Source organism: Haemaphysalis longicornis, unplaced genomic scaffold, assembly GCF_048455015.1.
Source record: "Haemaphysalis longicornis isolate Haplotype H1 unplaced genomic scaffold, Haemaphysalis longicornis Haplotype H1 scaffold_3, whole genome shotgun sequence".
In the NCBI taxonomy this organism is placed as follows: domain Eukaryota; kingdom Metazoa; phylum Arthropoda; class Arachnida; order Ixodida; family Ixodidae; genus Haemaphysalis; species Haemaphysalis longicornis.
In genome coordinates this window covers 116,416,045-116,434,399 of record NW_027526335.1, presented here as the reverse complement: position 1 = coordinate 116,434,399, position 18,355 = coordinate 116,416,045, and the positions used below count along the sequence as shown (strand labels likewise).

Here is an 18,355-nt window from a genome sequence, read left to right as displayed (position 1 = left end):
TGGCGTAATGCACTTTATAAGCGACCCCAAACCATCCACCGCCGGCGTCGGCGGCTGCGTCGGCGTCCGCAGTGCTCCTCTATAAAGAAACAGCATCCGGCGCCAGGTTTCGATCCGCGGACTTTGCGGCCGCAGCGCGACGCTCTACCGACCAAGCCACGGACGCGACGTGATATCAGCGTTAGTGACGCGCCTTATATCTTTAACGCATTCAAACTACGTCGTCAGCGGCGTGCGTTGGCGACTCAGCGGCGTTATAGCGGCTTGATAACTGCGTGGTGTACACGTGATACTACAAAACCCGATGGAAGAGATGGAAGAGAAGGCGGCGAGGCGGTGGGCTGCGGGGGCCGAGCGCAAGCGCCGCAAGCGGGCCGACAACCGTGCATTCGCACTTTCACATTCTCCCCCTCGGGGAAATGCGGGGGAATTTTTTGGCACGACGCGCGGACTTTTCTTGCTAATGGCGTGCGACAAACGCCCGGTTGCGGGCTTCTTAAACCAGAACAACCCTTGCAGTAAGTCGACTCGAAAAACTAAAACAGGCTTTATAACACAAAAAAAGGCATTTTAGCCGCTGAAAAGCCCATGTATGCCCGTATAGCCGAAATGGTTTCTACAAAGCCTATATATCCAAAATAGGCACTTATAGGAACAAAAACCTCTTGCTTAAAATGCGCCACCTCCCTAGTTCCTGTTTTTGTGTTAAATAGGCTTGATACGCACTAACAAAAAGGCATTTTTCCTCAAGTTCCGGTCTCTATTTATAAACAAGAGAGCATATTTGAAGTTGCTGCTAAACGTTTTAAATACAGTAATCAAGAAACTTAACCTATATAACCCTTTCAGCCTTTGGTCTTTTATTACAAACAAGCAAGATTTTTTCATTGCATTTTCCCAATTTTTAATGCACTATGACGAGATCTTACAAGCAAAAAAGTGAGCTTGTAGTGCAATCATTTGTTTACTCACAGACAGGACACCTCATTAGGTAATCAGATATACATCCTCATTTACAGTAAAAACATTTGTTTTCCAGGTTTTCAGAAGCTCTCAAAAAAGCTGAGAGTTCAAACAAAAACTGACGCTAGTAGAGTAAGTATTCATTAATATTATGTCATATCATCAAACTAGGACCCCTGCATTTTATTCGCCGCCTTGTCCCCCTAGGCTTCACCGCAATACCTTCTTCTTGTTGGCACTCAGCTCCAGAAAAACACAAAGAATGCTAATGACTGTTGCGAGACGTAGCCTTAGAAAAGTAATACGCAACAGACTAGTTATTCTAGAATTGTTGATCCGGAGAGCCCCACTCACCACTCACGACTTCGAGCGCCACTCACAGTCCTGATGGGTGAGCGGCGCTCCTGAGTAGTACCGGTCACTCGTGAGTGGCGCCTGCTGACACTGATCACTGCTCATTGACATCACTGAAGCTAACACTCGATACTTTTGTAAAAACAACGCTGATACTCTTCAAAAATATTTACAGAAATGCTTAGCGCAAATCTGCCGGAAAAGCAATTAAAATAAAGAGAATCGAGAACGACCTTCAACAAATATTTACTGAAGAAAAGGTTTTATAATGTATCAGCAACAATAATGACGCCCAAAATAACCATAATAGTAACACAGACACACACTTTTTAAAAATTGTTCTTAGAACGGATTGATAAAACGGGATCAAAGAAACATCCTTATACATAATTACAGGAGAAATCGTTCACAAGAAATTCAGTTTCTTTGTGACTATTCGTAATAAAAACAATAATAAGAACACCGAAAAACTTGCGAATAATTTCAACTGTTCACTTCGTTGCTTTATTTTTAGTCAATCATTGGCACGCTAGAGCCTCCATTTCTACCGAAATCGCCCTGCAGTAAACGTCCAGGTGCCAAATTCGCCATACGCTGATATGTCTGTGAACCGAAACTTCTTGTAAAACTACCCAATAAAAACGTGTTATTCTATTCCTTGCGTTCTGTAGATTTTGAATTCTGTTGTTTTGATTGTTTTGCTTGATTAGACAATTCGTTAACGCAATTTTTATTCGAAAAATTAGTAGCAGTGTAACAATGTTTCTACATTGTAGCTTACATAACTCGTTCGTCGTCGCCCGTCAGGATTGGTCAATAGAACACGCTTTGCGGCAAAGAAAAATTTCGCCCCATCTCGACACATGGGCCATTTTTTGCCGGCAGCAGAAAACGACCGCATCAGCAGAGATCGAACCTCCGTCCTTGAGATCAACAGCAGAACACCTTAGCCGCTGAGCCACTGCTGCGGGATAACCAGTAACCCGAACTAACTCGGTTCAACTACAATTCTTCGGCAGCCACAGAAGTTGATTAGCCCTGCTCCCTCTATCGATAGCGATCATGCCCGGCGGCGTTCACCGGCATGCGGGAATGCCGTTTTATTGTTCTTCCGTCGGTCGACATCAATCGCACCATTCGGGAATTTTCCAAAATGCGGGCCAAAAACCGTTCTCTTGTCCTTCGCCTCCACGACAAGATGGTTGCCGTTGTCAATACTTGTAATTAGTCGCAATGTTCGAAATGCTTTTAAGATTCATGTGCTCACGAGCAGCCTGCAACAACGCAGACGATACTTTTTCTACCAGACGTCGGTGCTAGTACGACGCCCGCCGGCAAAAGGCCTCGTCACGTCAGTCTACACAGTCAGTTGCCTTCTCTCGCAAACGATGCTTCAGCTGCATCGCTTCTGGGCCGCTCGGAGTACCCTCGTTCCCGTGCTTGGATTTCGAGCCTTTTTACATAATTGCCGGCTTTGAAACGTCGTGCAAATTGTCGCAAATTCCTTCCTCGATGGGCGTGCGAGTTGTGCCGATATGTGTAGCAGTCACAGAGACGTGGTTCACGCCGTCACCTGTGGACTAGACGACGACTGATATCCGTCGGTGGCGCTGCAAAGTGTCTGTCTGTATTCGCTGCACCATGCACTGCGGCGAAAAGAACTTTCGTGCCGTTTAGAGCCTACAAAACGTGACAACTGGTTAGGTTTACCATAATGAAACCAGATGTTGGCGGGCAACTTGGCCACAACAAACATTTTCCGCGTCGAGGGGTGCAGTGCGCCCAAGGTCTGTTTTTGTGTCAGTCACAGCGGTGATAGAGGAGACTGCGTGTGAGGGGAACCTTAGAGGGCATGTTGATGGACTTGTGCGTTCACTAATAAGGATGATAATACAAGGACTTTTCTGCGGAAGTTGTGTGCCGACGGATGGATCAACGGACGGAGCAGCATGGAACCAAGATTACCGGTAAGCTTGATATTTAAATCGTTATTTCCACCTAATTAAAAGGGGTGTTATTCCGCTCATAGAAAATTAATAATTTCCACCATATCTAGTGAAATAGCAAGATTTTTCTTGGTGCAGTTACTGCACCTTGTTGTTCTTAATGTTCTGTGACTGCGTTTGTTACCTTAACCTGTATGAGCAAATAGAAGTGCCAGCACTTAGTAAGATCTCGTACCGCCAGTAGAGCCCTCTCTATTTTTTGCAATCTGAAAAGCGGTTACGACGGTTCAAAAAGGCTCTCACGAACTTTCGCCGAAACTTGTACACCCGGCAGCAAAATACGCCGGCGCATGCAAGCGCGAGGCAAAATGCATCGCCACATCTGACGTCGCACTACTGGTGTCGAGACATCCATGCGCGCGTGCGCGTCCAACCACGCTCGCTGCCCTGTCTTTTCTTTCACCTCAAGCATCCAGGCTGATCTTATTCTGCGTTTGGTCATAAGGGTGACTTTCTTTGCCAACATTCCTCGCTCGCACACGCTTCAGCGGAGAACTGCGACGGTGAAGTGTGCGTTGCTCGCTCTGCCCCGATCTAACAAAGCATGTCTTGCCCGTCTCAGTGACTATCTTGTGCCACATATAACCCATCGCGTCTTTGTATTTTTTGCTGAATACATGCATTTTATTTTCTACTGTAGGGTCTACAGGCGTGACGGTACACAGGCGATGAGGCGCGCAGTAGTAGAGGGCTCCGGATGAGTTTGTTCACCTGGGTATCTTTAACGTGCGCCGAAATCTTGAACACACGGGCGTTTTTGCTGCCTAATACATGCAGTTGGTCGGTAACTAAACGTGAGCACACCAAAACGGAAAAGAATGCATTCAAGAAATAGATTATTTGAATAAAGTGTGATGAGAAGTCAATTTGCACATATACTAAAGCAGGTACTCACAAAAAAAAAACTCGAGCGGAGACCAGGATAATACTGGGTGTGACAAAAAACAAACAAAAGTAGTAATAGGTGTAATCCGCGTTGAATTGCGTTATCTGGGATCCGTACACAAAAAATAATATTAATCAACTAGAACTTATTCAAACGAAAGCTATCAGATTGGTTCATAATTGCTATCGTTGGCGAGTATCTGCAACTTCGCTCTGGACTGAATCAGAGCTGGATACATTGCAAAAGAGACGTCAACGCGAACGGCTCAAGTTTTTGTACTCCCTTTACCATGAAAAGCTGTCAGTAGACAATATTAATTTTATCGGCCTAGTTAGCAAGCACTCGACGCGATTACACCACTCCAAAGAGGAATTTCAGCTGTAAAACAGACATGTTTAAAAACTATTTTATACCGAGAACAACGCGCGAATGGAATCGACTTCCACCCAATGTTATTGATTTCGGCACAGTAGATTTTTTCGCCAAAGCATTGTCAGATTATCTGTAGTTTTTTATTTTTTTTTTTTTGTATATTCCTCGTCGATCCGCTTTCCTGGTGTCGTGACATCAGCAACTGACATGTGATTGGGAAACAATAATGTCGCTCTGTTGTGTTTTTTTTTTTTTGTCTTACATTCTAGATCTGCTTCGTTTTCGCGTTTCGCGGTGCCCCTCGGTGCTGTTGCTGTTTACAGTGCCCTCATTGTACAATTCTGATTGTTCCTGCTCTTTTCATTCATGTCTTGTATATAATTAATTATTCTATCAGTTTAGGTCTGGCTTGGTACCACGCGGGTTGCTTTTTTGTTGTTGAACTGCCGACTGTTTTGGTTTTCAGATACTGATAGTACATGCTGCTCGCTTTGTTGATGGCGCAATACATTATTTTTTAATTTTGTTTCCGCTGATTGTTGTGATTGCTTCGAAGATGTTGATGCTATCTGTGCACGTATGATGTGTATTTTCTCGCATTCTTTTCTTTGTTCTGCCCGCAACTGCCTAAAGCCTTTGTTAAAAGGCTGCCAGTAAATAAATAAATAAATAAATAAATAAATAAATAAATAAATAAATAAATAAATAAATAAATAAATAAATAGACTCATTGATTGACACAGACCAAAAGTTTCGAGTTTAGACAACGAAACAAACGATATCCCTTTAAAACCCATATTTCGAAATTACAAATCCCGTTTCAATGCGCCCTCTATTAGAGCCAGGCTAGATTGAGCAAAGCAGGCTTTCCCCTCGCCGTTCGTAACGTGTTGAGCATAAATAGTTACCCCTAGCGCCAAGCGCTCAATTATGTCGGCTTTGCCGCTTAAAGCGAAAAAAAAGACAGGGTAGTATACAGGGGTAGGACACGCGCCCACACACGGGTGTCTCGACACCAGAAGGGCAACATCAGATGGCGAGGCAATGCATTTTGCCAAGCGCTCGCGTGCTCCAGCCTATTTTGCCGCCGGGTGTACACATACAGATGTATCTAACACAATCCTCGTGGACTGCTTGCGATAACGCCGGTGACTCCGGTATATGGCTAAGATTGGATTTCAGTGCAACGTCGTTGCGCCAGGTAAAGTGCTTCCTGAGCGGCGGGAAAGCATTTCGTCACTGATTTCCAGACACCCGGTCGCTTTGCGTGCCTTCATTTGGACGCTGCTCGTCACTTAGCAGCACCGCTTCGCGAACGCGACTGCTTCTGCACGAAAACTTTTAAAGGTGACAGTCTTTCTACGGCTACTTAAACCCGAAAATTTTGCTCCATCCGTCTGTGCGTCCGTGCGTCCGCCCGCCCGCCCGCCCGTCCGTCCATCCGTCCCTCCGTCTGTCTGTCTGTCTGTCTGTCTGTCTGTCTGTCTGTCTGTCTGTCTGTCTGTCTGTCTGTCTGTCTGATCTGATTGTAGGGTTTAACGCGCCGACGAACCGCAGGCGATGAGGCGGGCCGTAGTGGAAGGCTCCGGATTAATTTTGTCCACCTGGGGATCCCGAGCGCCAAAATCTCGTACACAAGGCCGTTTTTTATTTTCGCCTCCGTCAGAAAAGCGGCCGCCGCGGCTGGCAATCGAACCCGTCTGTCTGTCTGTCTGTCTGTCTGTCTGTCTGTCTGTCTGTCTGTCTGTCTGTCTGCCCGTCCGTCGGTCCGTCTGTCTGTCCGTCCGTCGGTCCGTCTGTCTGTCCGTCCGTCCGTCCGTCTGTCTGTCCGTCTGCCTGTCTGTCTGTCTGTCTGTCTGTCTGTCTGTCTCTACTGCTGAGTGCGAGTAGAGACGGTGGGTAGTGAGCGTGAGCGCAAATGACTCTGCGAGTAGTGAGGGCGAGGGGTGAGCGTGATCGCGAGCGGGCGCTTGAGGAAAAATTTATATTGTAGTCAATTCCATTAAGCGGCGCCCTGTTTTGCCGAGGTATGGCTAGTGCAAAACATACCCAACTTTCGAAGGCGGGCTTATCTTTACAGACTCAACGCAACAGGTAGGGCCTGCTTTGTAGGATGGCAGTTTAAGGATGGCCGCGTAGGAACGACCGTGTAGGAATCGCGCAATTGCATAGACAGGAAGCACCCTGGTTCGACGCGGACAACGCAAGCGTTTTTTTTCTTTCACTCCACCCTAGACCGTTACCATAGTCAGACAAAGTTGGATTTCCTGCATTGCGTTTTTGACGTGACATACACAATCAGTGGGAGATAGAAAGATAACCTTTAAAAACTGCTAGATCAGGTGAGTGTTTCCGCGAATACTGTTCGAATTTCTCCGTAATTAGCAAAGTGTACTGTTGGGCGAGGTGGCAGTTCATTGTAAAAGATGCTACAGCGCGAAATAAAACACGAACACAGAAAGACGACGGGACAGCCCTTGTCCCGTCGTCATTCTGTGTCCGTGTTTTATTTCGCGCTGTAGTGTCTTCTACTCTGTAATTAGGTTGAGTAAAACATGTTCAGCCGCATACGTCTAAACTGGGAAGTACAAATTTAGAGCCTTAAGGGATCTGTAGTTGTGGCTTGAAAGTTACACTGGCGTTCGATGTGAATATAAATGCGGGAATACCGAACCAGTACCGCGCGTACGAAATGGTGTCATTATGCAAGGGCGAATAGCTTGATTGTAGTGTTTAACTCGCCGACGCAACGCAGGCGATGAGGCGCGCTGAAGTGGAGGGCTCCGAATTAATTTTGACCACCTGGGGATCTTTAACGTGCGCCGAAATCTCGTACACACGGGTGTTTTTGCTTTTCGCCTCCAACATAAAATTGGCCGCCGCGGCCGGGAATCCAACATTCGTCCGCAAGGGCTAATGTTTTCCCTGTTTCCTATCGGCCGGTTGTGGGAATGCCGCCGCATTTTTTAAATTCGGCGAGCACTTTCTATACTTTACTCCTGATGAAAACTACGCGCAGATTTGAGCTGTGATAATTATTGTATAAGATATTTTAACACTGCCTTGCCTTCAAACGGTTTTATCAATGTAATTAAAGTCCGGCCAGGATGACAACAGCAAATTATTACTCTATATCCGTGTTTATCACTCCTTTTCCCAATAGTTGAGGAAAGTTCGTTGACGTGTCGAACCAGAAAGACCCACCCCCTTGCCTTTCCCCCTCTACTGTCGTGCCTGGATAGGTTAATTCAACTTCAAAAGCACGGGCGTAAGTTTTAGGCCTCAGATTTTTACCGTAGCTACGCTTAAAACTTTCTCTAATCCGCTGATGAAGACTGAGCGGACCCCTTTTTTATTCTTAGTGTCAATGAAACCTAAAATATTTTTTTTCACGCGCTAAAGCAAATATATTCTTTTTTTATTTTTCCTCAGCAAATCATGAACTTCCTAAGATAATTCGTCAACCGCCGATCCCACTGAAGCTGCAGCATCAAATTAAAATCGAGGCCAAGCTTTGGTTATTTGGGATTTTTCCAACTATGCCTAAACAAATCATGGAAGGTACTGCCAGCAGCCGGAACCGAAAATAAATCCACATTCCTGTGGGCATTTGGAAGGACCACGTTGATAATATCCGGAATCCATTAAACTCATTTTTGCAGCGTAGTCAGCCTTACAAAGAAGGGATAAATTAAAAATTAATGGCAGCAAACGAACTCACAATTGCAGTAGGCTTGCGAATATGTAAGTAAGTGTTCATATTGAGAAAGTTTACAACATACAAAGTAACATCGCTTATTCTCAACTTAAATAATAGATGTCTATAGTCGTTAACAACAGCTCGGCGTGGCCAACAATGCGTGTTGCAGATACAAAAGCGCCGGCATTTCCAGAAAACGAAACGCAAATCGCCAACACAACTTTTCCAACACCATAGACGAGCTGATCGAAGCGGCAAGAATTGCACAGCACCAAAGACTGTTGTCAACCAAGGCAGGCAGGCAGGCATATCTTGAGCAAACTCGGTATCCCCCATGAAGCCACAGACGGCCCGCAAAAAGATATTCCCCCGGACATCAGAAACAATATCCGAATTCCTCCCATTCCAAAGAACATGAACCCAGCGTTCCATGAGGATAGGGGACAGAGCAGGGTTGAAGCGCTACAGAGGAACTACGGAGGACAGTGCGATGTATTATACACTGATGCTGCGGAATACCATCGCAGAAGAGACAAGATTGCGGTTGCGTCCGATGAGAACATGGTCATACGCGCATGCTGCACGGTCAGAAATAGATCTGTCACAACGGCGGAAGAAGTGGCGATAGCGCTGGCAGCTACGTTCAAAAATACCAAAGTAATTATCTGCGACTCCAAAAACGCCATAAACAATTATAACAGAGGACGAATATCAGCTGAGGCGCTCAGAATCCTTGCCAAAAACCCCATGGACCATCAGGTTTTACTAATCTGGACCCCGGCCCATCAGGCTCTCCGAGGCAATGAAGGAGCAAACAAACTCGCCCGAGGACTCACTTTCCAGGCAGGCTCAGGCGCTCCTTCCACAGGACACATACTGTCTCAAAAAGACAGGATGTTCACCTACCGAGAAATAACTGAATACTACAGGTTAACAAGAAAAGAATACCCGGACGCAGACCGCAAACTTAGCAAGAAGGAAGAGGCAATCTGGCGAAAATTACAGGTTGGAACCTACCCAAATCCGCTACTGCTTAGCAAACTCTACCCAGGTCAATTTGAACCCAAATGCAAACATTGCGACAGCCTGGCAAGCATGGTCCACATGATATGGACGTGCCCACAGATATCCGATGGCACACATACCATAGACACATGGGAGGCTGTGATGCTCAGCTGAGACCTAGAAGACCAACGGACAATCATCAATGAAGCTCAGGCAGCCGCCAGGTCCCAGGGGATACTGGCCGACTCCTAGCAAGGGTATTAAAAATCCAGTGATTGATACTAAATAAAAGTTTCTCATTAATTCACTTCAAAAGGGAAAATAGTCATAGTTCAGACAAATAACATTCATATTCTCGTTCATTGTGCACGTCGAAGCATCAGTTTTCGAAAGGCCGTTAGGGGGCAGGCATGCTGCATCCATTAAGTGTTCCGCATATTTGTTGTTGGTACGGCGTCATCCTGCAACCTCCCGAACACAACGCGCTGCTGGGCCTAGTCCCGAGGACGTCGTGAACGTGGGTGGGATGTGGAGGCTCTGCGCATCCCGACCTCCCACTCCCTGCTGGCCTCAAATAAAGTCTTTCTCTCTCTCTCTCTCTCTGGCACCAAATCCCTGCGGAAACCTATTTGCCGAAAGAATTTACGGGAGAAACTACGGCTCAGGTTGCTGACTGAGGAAACCCACACTCCCCCGCCCTAATTTAGGTCGCTGAGTGAAAAATTCCTGCACCGCAGCTGTTATTTTCGCTGCTGTCGCGTGGCTGGGGCCGCTTGAGCACGAGCAGCACGAGCACGCAGAAAAAGACGCGTGCCGACTTCTCATGAGACGAACAAATTGTTACCCTTGATTGGGCGGTGGGACAAAATTATATTAAGCATACAAGTGGCGCCCCACACTGGCGGCCGCCTAACACACGGACTAGAAGGTGGCGACCCTTACGTCCCCTCGGCGACGCTCGATTGGAAATGGAACAAGCCAAACAGTTCACACTCAAGTTTTCGTCACAAGTTCAGCCAGTCCGGGTTGTGCACAACGGCCGCTAACCGCTCGTAGGGCACCACTGCTGCGCCTACCATCTGCAAGGCACTGACCGACGAAATTGCTGCTTGTACCGTGTTGGGGTGCGACCGGCACCCCAACAAGTACAACCGGTGCGACTGGCTACTCTCATGGCGATGGTTCCACCCGTGAGGCAGGAGGTGCGAAAGGCACTACGTGACGCCGGTTGCATTGTTGGACACCATCTTGCCCGGCTCTCAACCGTATTCTTAAATTTATCGGGTCGAACCGGGGCACGCTGGCCTATTCAAAGCGGCGGAAGGTCTCGGGCTGGATGGCTGTTGTAGTCCGCGGTCTGCTTCTGCTTGTAGGCTGCATCTTTGCTCCCGACATCTTCCCTCCATGGCCAGTCAGAACGTAGCTGGGGGTCTTGCTTCGGAACTTTGGTTCTTTCCTTTTTTACCGTTTTTTTGTATTATTTTATTAGAGCGTCAGCTCTGGATTACTGCTTTCGAGAAATGTTTTCAGCGTTCATTAAAAATTGGGTCGTTTTGTTTGCGTGCCGGGGCTCGCAGGACAAAGTTCAAAGGCCTCACGAGTTTCCGTCATCAACTGATGGGAAATCATTTCAGGATGAGTACGCGATGAAAATTAAGGGAAATCAGCTCCTGGTGTACAGAAGCAGCACGAATTTTTAGAAAGGAATATCATTTTTACAGCCTCCAAATGATTCATGTGTTCATGAGAAGCCGGCGGTGTGTCCCCGACCTCCCTTTCAAATTTACAACACAACTTGTTTCTAAGTGTACATTAAGCGCTATGTATATGATTGTATGCCGCTGCCTCCTGCGTACTCTTTCACGACGAGGACCACTGAAGAGCCAAACACCCAGACATTTCAATACCTGAACATGTACTGTAACTGTGTGTTCTTATCACAGACATTTCTGTTTGTCCTTGAGCTGGCCGCTATAAACGCATTCGAAAACCTATTTCTTTTTCAGAAACACAGGCGGCCACAAGTGGTAGATATGTCGGTGCCCCTTTCTGTTCGTTCAGTAGAAGTGCGTGTTGTGGAATAAAAACAAGAATGCACCAGAGGCCTTCGTAGCGCCTTTTCTAGCCGCGATGGTCGGGGCTGCTTCTCCACCTGTCACAGTGTATCTGCAAACGCAACCGGAGAGATCTCCTTCAATGCCTGTACGCTGTCAGCCCCGTACTCAACTTACACCCAACGAGGTGGAGGAATAAACGTGATCGCAGCACTTGCTACCGTGCCCGCCAATGCGGTTTAAGATCTTTTTCGGGCATTTCAGGCCACCGGCGTTCCATGTCTGACGTGCCCTCGACAATCTTGAGAAAACTTTCATTGACCGGCTATAAAGTCGCATGGCGTCATCCCCGCTTTGCTGTTGAGCTCTGCAATTCCCACCAAACGGCGCTCGGAGCGGGCTTCGAAACTACAAGGGCTGCAGGGGCTTGATACAGGGACTTCCAAGTCCACGTGCCGAGCGTCCGCCCAAACCCCTGGCGCTTACTTGAGGTGCCCCACTTGAAGGACACGCTGCCGCATTATTGCTTGGAGCAGCTGGAGTTGGAGGAGCGATGGATACCAGATCAGAAGTGTACACCAAGGTGGCTGAAGGGCTCGAGGCTTACTTGTCAGGCGATGCGTAATGACTTTATACTGTTTGGTGTACGGAAACCCGGTTAACCATACCTCCTTGCTTCAATGTCAGTCGTGGCAGTAAGGCGGCGACAAATCGGTTCTATCTAATGAGGCGTAGTCTAACCGCGGTTAGGTCCACCAGATATGAATAACACCAAACACATACGCATCGTGCTGGCAGCACATTTGAATTCATTATCTGATCAATATGATATGCTGATCTGATCAAACCTGATATACTGTGTATTTATCTTTCCACTCCAGCTTGGGCCTAATTATGGCCTGCAGTATTGTCTAAATAAATAAAAATAAAAGGAAATGTGGGCGTTGTATTACCAGTACAACGTTGTGTGCATAAATGCAAATGAGTTCCAAAATTGCATGGTTTGAAAATTCACATGTACTTTTCCACAAGCGGTGGCGGACAACTAAGCAGCTTTTATGGCCTACCGAAGTTTTCAGGCATAAAAATGGTATAACTTCGCTGTCATGATAGCCGTCATCAACGTATTTAATGTCCACTGCTTGGCGAAGGCGTTTGACATGTTTCTCTAAAGTTTTCTGTCTTAAGGTGCTTGAGTCAATTCTTTGCATCTCATCTCATTTCATCCTTCTGTAGAGTTACTTGCCTTCCTCTTCTTCTACACCCGTATCTAGGTATCGATTCCGTTTCCTTGAAGCCAAATAAATTTATACTTGATAATAACGTGCTCAAAAAGTTAGCGTACAATAACAACAGTGTCTAAAATGTACGAAAAGTTTAGAATATTACGGCCCAATATTACGGCCCGATATTATGGCCCAAGCTAACCTGTGTTTACAAGCGAAACATTTTCAATAAAATCAGGCGCTCCTCCGTGTAACGAAGACGATAGTCGAAGGCGAAGCTTTGTCGCGATGGATTCCTTGGTTGTCGTCTGAGTTCGCACTTTGGCTAGAGGATGGTTTTGACATTTTGACTCGCACGGAATTCGGACTTTTGATATCAACGGCTTTGACATTGACCCTTCGCCATTTCATTCCGCACGAACAAAGCTTCGCGTTCAACTATCACCGTCGTTAGACGAAGGGGCGCATGATTTTTCTGCCTAATTTTGCACTTCCATGCACCCCTCACCATATTCTGCCTTGTCCTATCGTGTCGGAATGACGCAATCGGATAGACGTCGGCTTCTTGACGCGAGGAACCCAGGTTCAATTCCGACCACGGGAAGGGGTTTTTTTTTCTCTTTCAGTTCACCCACGATCATCATTGATTGATTGATTGATTGATTGATTGATTGATTGATTGATTGATTGATTGATTGATTGATTGATTGATTGATTGATTGTGGTATCTTCTTTGTAACGTGGGGATGACGTGTCATCTCACCAGGAAATCTAATATATCTGTGTTGGCTCGCAGACGGTTTGGACGTTCACTCATTGAGCTTCGACGTTGACTCGCACGAAGTTTGGACTTTTGACCGCAGCTACTTTGACTTTGACCTTTCGCCATCACCGTCAGAGAAAGTTGACTTTCCTGCGGTGCGTTTACGACGCAAGATGCGACATGAGCGAGACATAAATGCTTCCTTTTCAAACACGCACGCTCCAAGTACGCTGTCTGCACGCTCCAAGTACGCTCGAAGTACGCTGTTTGGACGCTCCAAGTGCCACTCAACCGCTCCGACGTGTTTCATTCGATGGCACACCCCTGATTTGGTTTCGTAACTGAAGCCCCGTTTACCATACAGACAGTACCGATACGCGCTGTCCCGAAAATACTCAAACCCAAAGACAATTTTTTTTTACTAATGATTTCTATCTCGACTGTTTTAACTCGAGTTTATTTTTCTGCCCTAATTGTTCTAAACAGCGACATGAGTGTCACGAGTTGGCAAGGGACCCTCTTCTTCATCAAAGGATAGCACGAAATCACAGCCACGGAGGCCCATACACGGCCAGTCATTTTCTTCTCTTCCCCTACCGAGAAGTTTGCTTTGAAATTACACCACGCGCGGTGCTCTAAAAGTTTCAATGAAGAAAAACACAATATGTGCGGGTGTGAAAACAGTTCGGCAGTTCTTCCTTGTGACGGAAACTATCATAGCCGGGCTCGACGCGGCTGATAGAAAGAAAGCACTAGCTATTAAGGAGTGCAGAGCTCGAGAACTGAAGTACAATCCGGAAAAAAGAGCAACAGTATATAGCGACCTTGAGCGATCAAGAGCCGCTTCCGCTGCGGCATGCAGCACGCAGTGCGCCCAAACTATTTCCCTCTGCCGCCACGGAGAGGACGGGCAGACAGGGTGCACCACTCGGCGAGATCAGCGTCCCGTTTCACCGGCGTACTCTCCTCTACTTATATCCCCCGCACCACTAACCCTTTTTCCCGTCATTATTTAAAACGCCCTGTGCTTGCTCACTGAAAGCACTGTAGGGCGCGCTTTTTCCCACTTCTAGAAGAGAGAGGAGTATTAGGAACCCCCCCAAAAAGGGGGATTTCGAGGCGCTAACAAAAGTTGCGGCGAGGGTGTAACGAGGAGGAAGGCGCACTTGAACTGAATATTAGGGAGCCGAGAATTGGGAATCCCTCGCAGGGCAGAGCGCAGCCTTAACCATTGGTCGGGTGGGAGAGGGGGAAATTGGGGAAGAGGGACACGGCCGGGGAAGGGCCACTTCCAGGACTCGTCCAAGAGACGCGAGAAGGGGGAGGGGATGGAGAGGGAGTGGCGTAAGGGGGAGAAGGGGAGCGGGGGAGGAGAGGAGGGGCTTGGGCCGGGCCAGCGGCGGGCCTCGGTTCGGGCCCGGGCCCACCAGTCGCCGGAGCCCCAGCGCCAGCGGCAGCAGCCTCGTCGGCTGCGCGCCCTCAGAGCGGCGGCGCGGCGCCAGACCGCCACTGTCTTCTTCTTCTCCCCTCCGCTCTCATCCCACGACGACGACTACTGCTCGACGAGAACTGTTGGTGCCAGGGTTCGCGCGCGCGCGCCGGGGGTGGCCAGCGAAAAAAAGCCCGGCGCCGGCGGCCGAAAACCGCAAGCTCGATCGCGCAGAGTTGCGGTTTGGACTGATGTGAGCCGCTCCTCACGTCGTGGTGCTGCTGACTGAGCAACGCTCCCCTCTGCGCGCCTTATTCTTACTGGCGACTCTGGTGTAGCGGCAACTAGTGCCAACGTTGCTGCTGACGCCGCCGCCAGCGGCTTTCGCTATATTGCTTCGGCTTTCCGCACGAGAGGCACCGGCGATTTGTGTGAGTGGACTTTCACCCTGCAGTATTTATTGCGTGCCGAACTGGGAGTGCGTCCACCAGTGCGCCGAGAGAACAGCTGTTGGTGTTGCGCTTCTAACTTCGCCGGAAGCGTTTTGCCGACTGCGTGGCTTCCGAGTCCCGTAACTCACTTAACGCACCGTTATTTTTGTTTCGCGAGTATTACGAACAATCGCCGTCGTTTCGTTCAGTTTTTCGTTTAGTAATGGGAGTCTAATTTAATTTTTCCCGGATTGTTTGTTCCTTTACGACTTGCTGCTTGAGACCACACGTTTAAATTCCCCTTCGCTGTAATCGCTACTTTATAAGGTAAAAAACAAATTTCTCCAGCCCTCGTTTTAATTTGTATTATTTAAATGCGCGTGAACCGCTAATACTGCTTACCACGTTTTTTCCGTACTTTTGTTGCAATTTCTCAACACTAATTTTGAAGTGCGCATTCCAGCCCACAGCCTAAATTGCTGTTCTGTTTTCCCCGATAGTACTTTTTTTCTCGGAAGCGAATCCGGGAAGGGCTGGAGCACCACCGCACGGCTGAAGTAAAACAAGAACTCCTCATCTTTGCTGTGAGCCAGCGTGTTGCAACTACTCGAAAGAAGCTGAGAAAGCAAACTGGTTACTCCCAAGTTCGCGGACAACCTCCGTGTCTCGAGGATACCAGCAATATTTTCCTCAGCTGCGAATCTTCCCCGCCGGATTATAACGCTGCATCGCTTGCCCGTCACTCGTTTTCCGGGCAACACTGACCCAGTGCTAACAGAACTTCTGAATCCCGTTGTTTGGCACACAGGCCACCAAACAGCGAGCCGGTGGTGAATTCAGTGGAGGGCCGCGGGAGCTTCCCAGAGAACTATTGTGCTTGTACGCAAGGCAACAACAAACCTGGACACGCTTTCGCTTCGAATGCGCGACAACCTAAAACCCGCGCAAGGAGGGAGCCTGATAAGGAGCAGCCGCCGTTTGGAGACACCGACATCGCCACGCTGAACCTGGGGCGCCGGTTCGAACAGGGGGACCCACACTGGAGCAGTGCGGTAAGTTTTTTCGCCGATATCTCCGAGACCAAGCTCCCGCTGCGGGCGCGGCGGGTGACTCTACAGGTGGACGGAGCCTAATTGAGCCACCGAACAGGTGCATGTCTTTTCGCGGCGCGGTTTTTCTTGTGACTCTTTTGCTAGCAGTAGCGAGCGCTTTGTCGGCGTGCTTTCTTATCGACGCCCGGGTCGAACTTTAGACTTGACGCAAAAGTTGACACTGGCACCCAGGAACGCTAGGGTCTGGTTATACAGGGTGTGAAAATAAGGTGTACCCATTAGAAGGGTCTTCGTCCGAAACAAGGTGACCACGGTAATAACACAGTGACGAAACTCGTTTTCAAATACTCCTGAAAATTAATCTCGCTAACATTCAAGAGCAAAGAAGGCTAAGTTTAGCCTTTCCCCTATTGGGCGTGCAAACGAGTGCGAGTGATACAGACATAGTTTTCAGAGATCCTCCCTCGGCTCGATATATGATGATTTCGAGCGCATTGTCCTCCACCCAGGAGTTTTCAACCACCCGAAAAAAAAAATAACTTACAGTTTCAATGGCATCTTTGTTTTTTTTTTTTTTTTGTAGGCGACGTAACAACTTTAAGCAGTGTGCGCCTCACCGCTTTTTATTGCCTATTGTGATGTTTTAATTCCTTCAAACAAATTACGCGCATTACACCAGAAAAAAACAAAGCTCTAAAATTAAGGGCCGTGACTTTTTAGAATTATCTCGTGCGACTACTATGACGCTGTCCCAGATTAAGCTTTGTTGAGGAACGACTGGCTTGCGCCTTCCGAAAGTACTCTCAAGGCATGAACGCCGTTTTAGTTTTTCAAATGCTGCACTAACAATATCCGCGTGCAAAGTTCCTACTGCAATTTTTAATTTCTCATCAAATAGCTAATGCCCTCTAAACTCGGAAAAGTTCCGAAGCTTGCTACCCTGTTTCAATCTCCTTAGTGTGCGTCTAATCCAGCACGAATAAAAAAAATAATGTGACACGCGTGCTGCATACGTCTGACAATCGGCCATACACCGAGCGCGCAATACCCACGCCCCATTATGAAGCTTCTTTGCTTAAACGCAATACCAAATTGCTCGTTATACCTATATACTAAAATATATTCTTAATACTAATGCTCTTCTCAGGTCCTCAATACCTAATTGCGTGAGGAAATTTATACATAGGTATTTCCCACTCAGACAAAGCTACGTAAGTTTCGCCGGACAGAACGCATTGCGCAGTTACTTCTCGTGCCCTAGTCCGCGCTCACTTGAGGACAGACAACCCACCATAAATGAAGCAAACGGGAGACAGAGCAATGTCCGTCCTGTGTTGCTTCTTATTTGTCTCTTTTCTTGGAGGTGTTCAGTTCTCAAGATAAAGGGATACACTTACGGCAAGTAAAGCTGGTGAAACGCAAGGCCAGATAAAGCTAACACAGCACTCTTTACGGGCTAAATATGTCTATCAAGGTCGCCTACACTATCCTCTCCTCTTCCTCTCTTTCTCGGGCCTGCTGAATTGGCGCCAGCTAAACCTGGCTTGGTGCTGAAGTAAATAGGCAGAAGAAGAATCTATTTCGAGCAAATTAGTGTCCAATCTCCAAGATCCCTGTGCAGTGGGTGTAGAGAGGGCGTATCCGTAATCCCCATACTCTTCCAATGCAAGGCACCTGACACAACACGACGCAAACACTTCCCACAACTATACCGACAGCATATCCCACTACACGCATCATACATTTTAGGGGACGAGCCCATATTTTCCATCAAGTGCGTTTTTGAGTTCCTTACTGATGTCAAATTTTTACATCTCATTTCTTATCATTCATGATGACAACTTGGCGCTTTACACCAGTCATCTTCATAGACTTTTGTTTGATTTTATGTTTACTTGTACTGGAATGTTTTATCAGTCTTATCACTGCGATGAACTAACTACTCTTTGACCCTGTTTTCTCTCAGTCGGCCTTGCGCCATAAAAATTCAAATATCACCATCAAATTAGTGTCGACCCAATTAGCGCATGCCACACGCGCACATCAACCATACAGAAAGCGCGCGCATTTCGAATGTGAGCTATTACTGTCCAGACTGCCTTGGCTACATTTTC

General features: G+C 47.4%; 1 long non-coding RNA gene across 2 annotated transcripts in view; it reads left to right on the top strand.

Annotated features, from left to right (window-relative positions):
* The first annotated feature begins 2,446 nt into the window (after window positions 1–2,446).
* Window positions 2,447–18,355, top strand: part of LOC144173391 (uncharacterized) — a 171,280-nt gene continuing 155,371 nt past the window's right edge. The window contains exon 1 of one of the 2 annotated variants that reach the window (XR_013323247.1): window positions 2,447–3,284. This is a non-coding gene — a long non-coding RNA (uncharacterized LOC144173391). Of the gene's footprint in view, window positions 3,285–14,779; window positions 16,242–18,355 lie in introns of those variants that run through there. The other variant, XR_013323249.1, reaches the window with a different exon arrangement.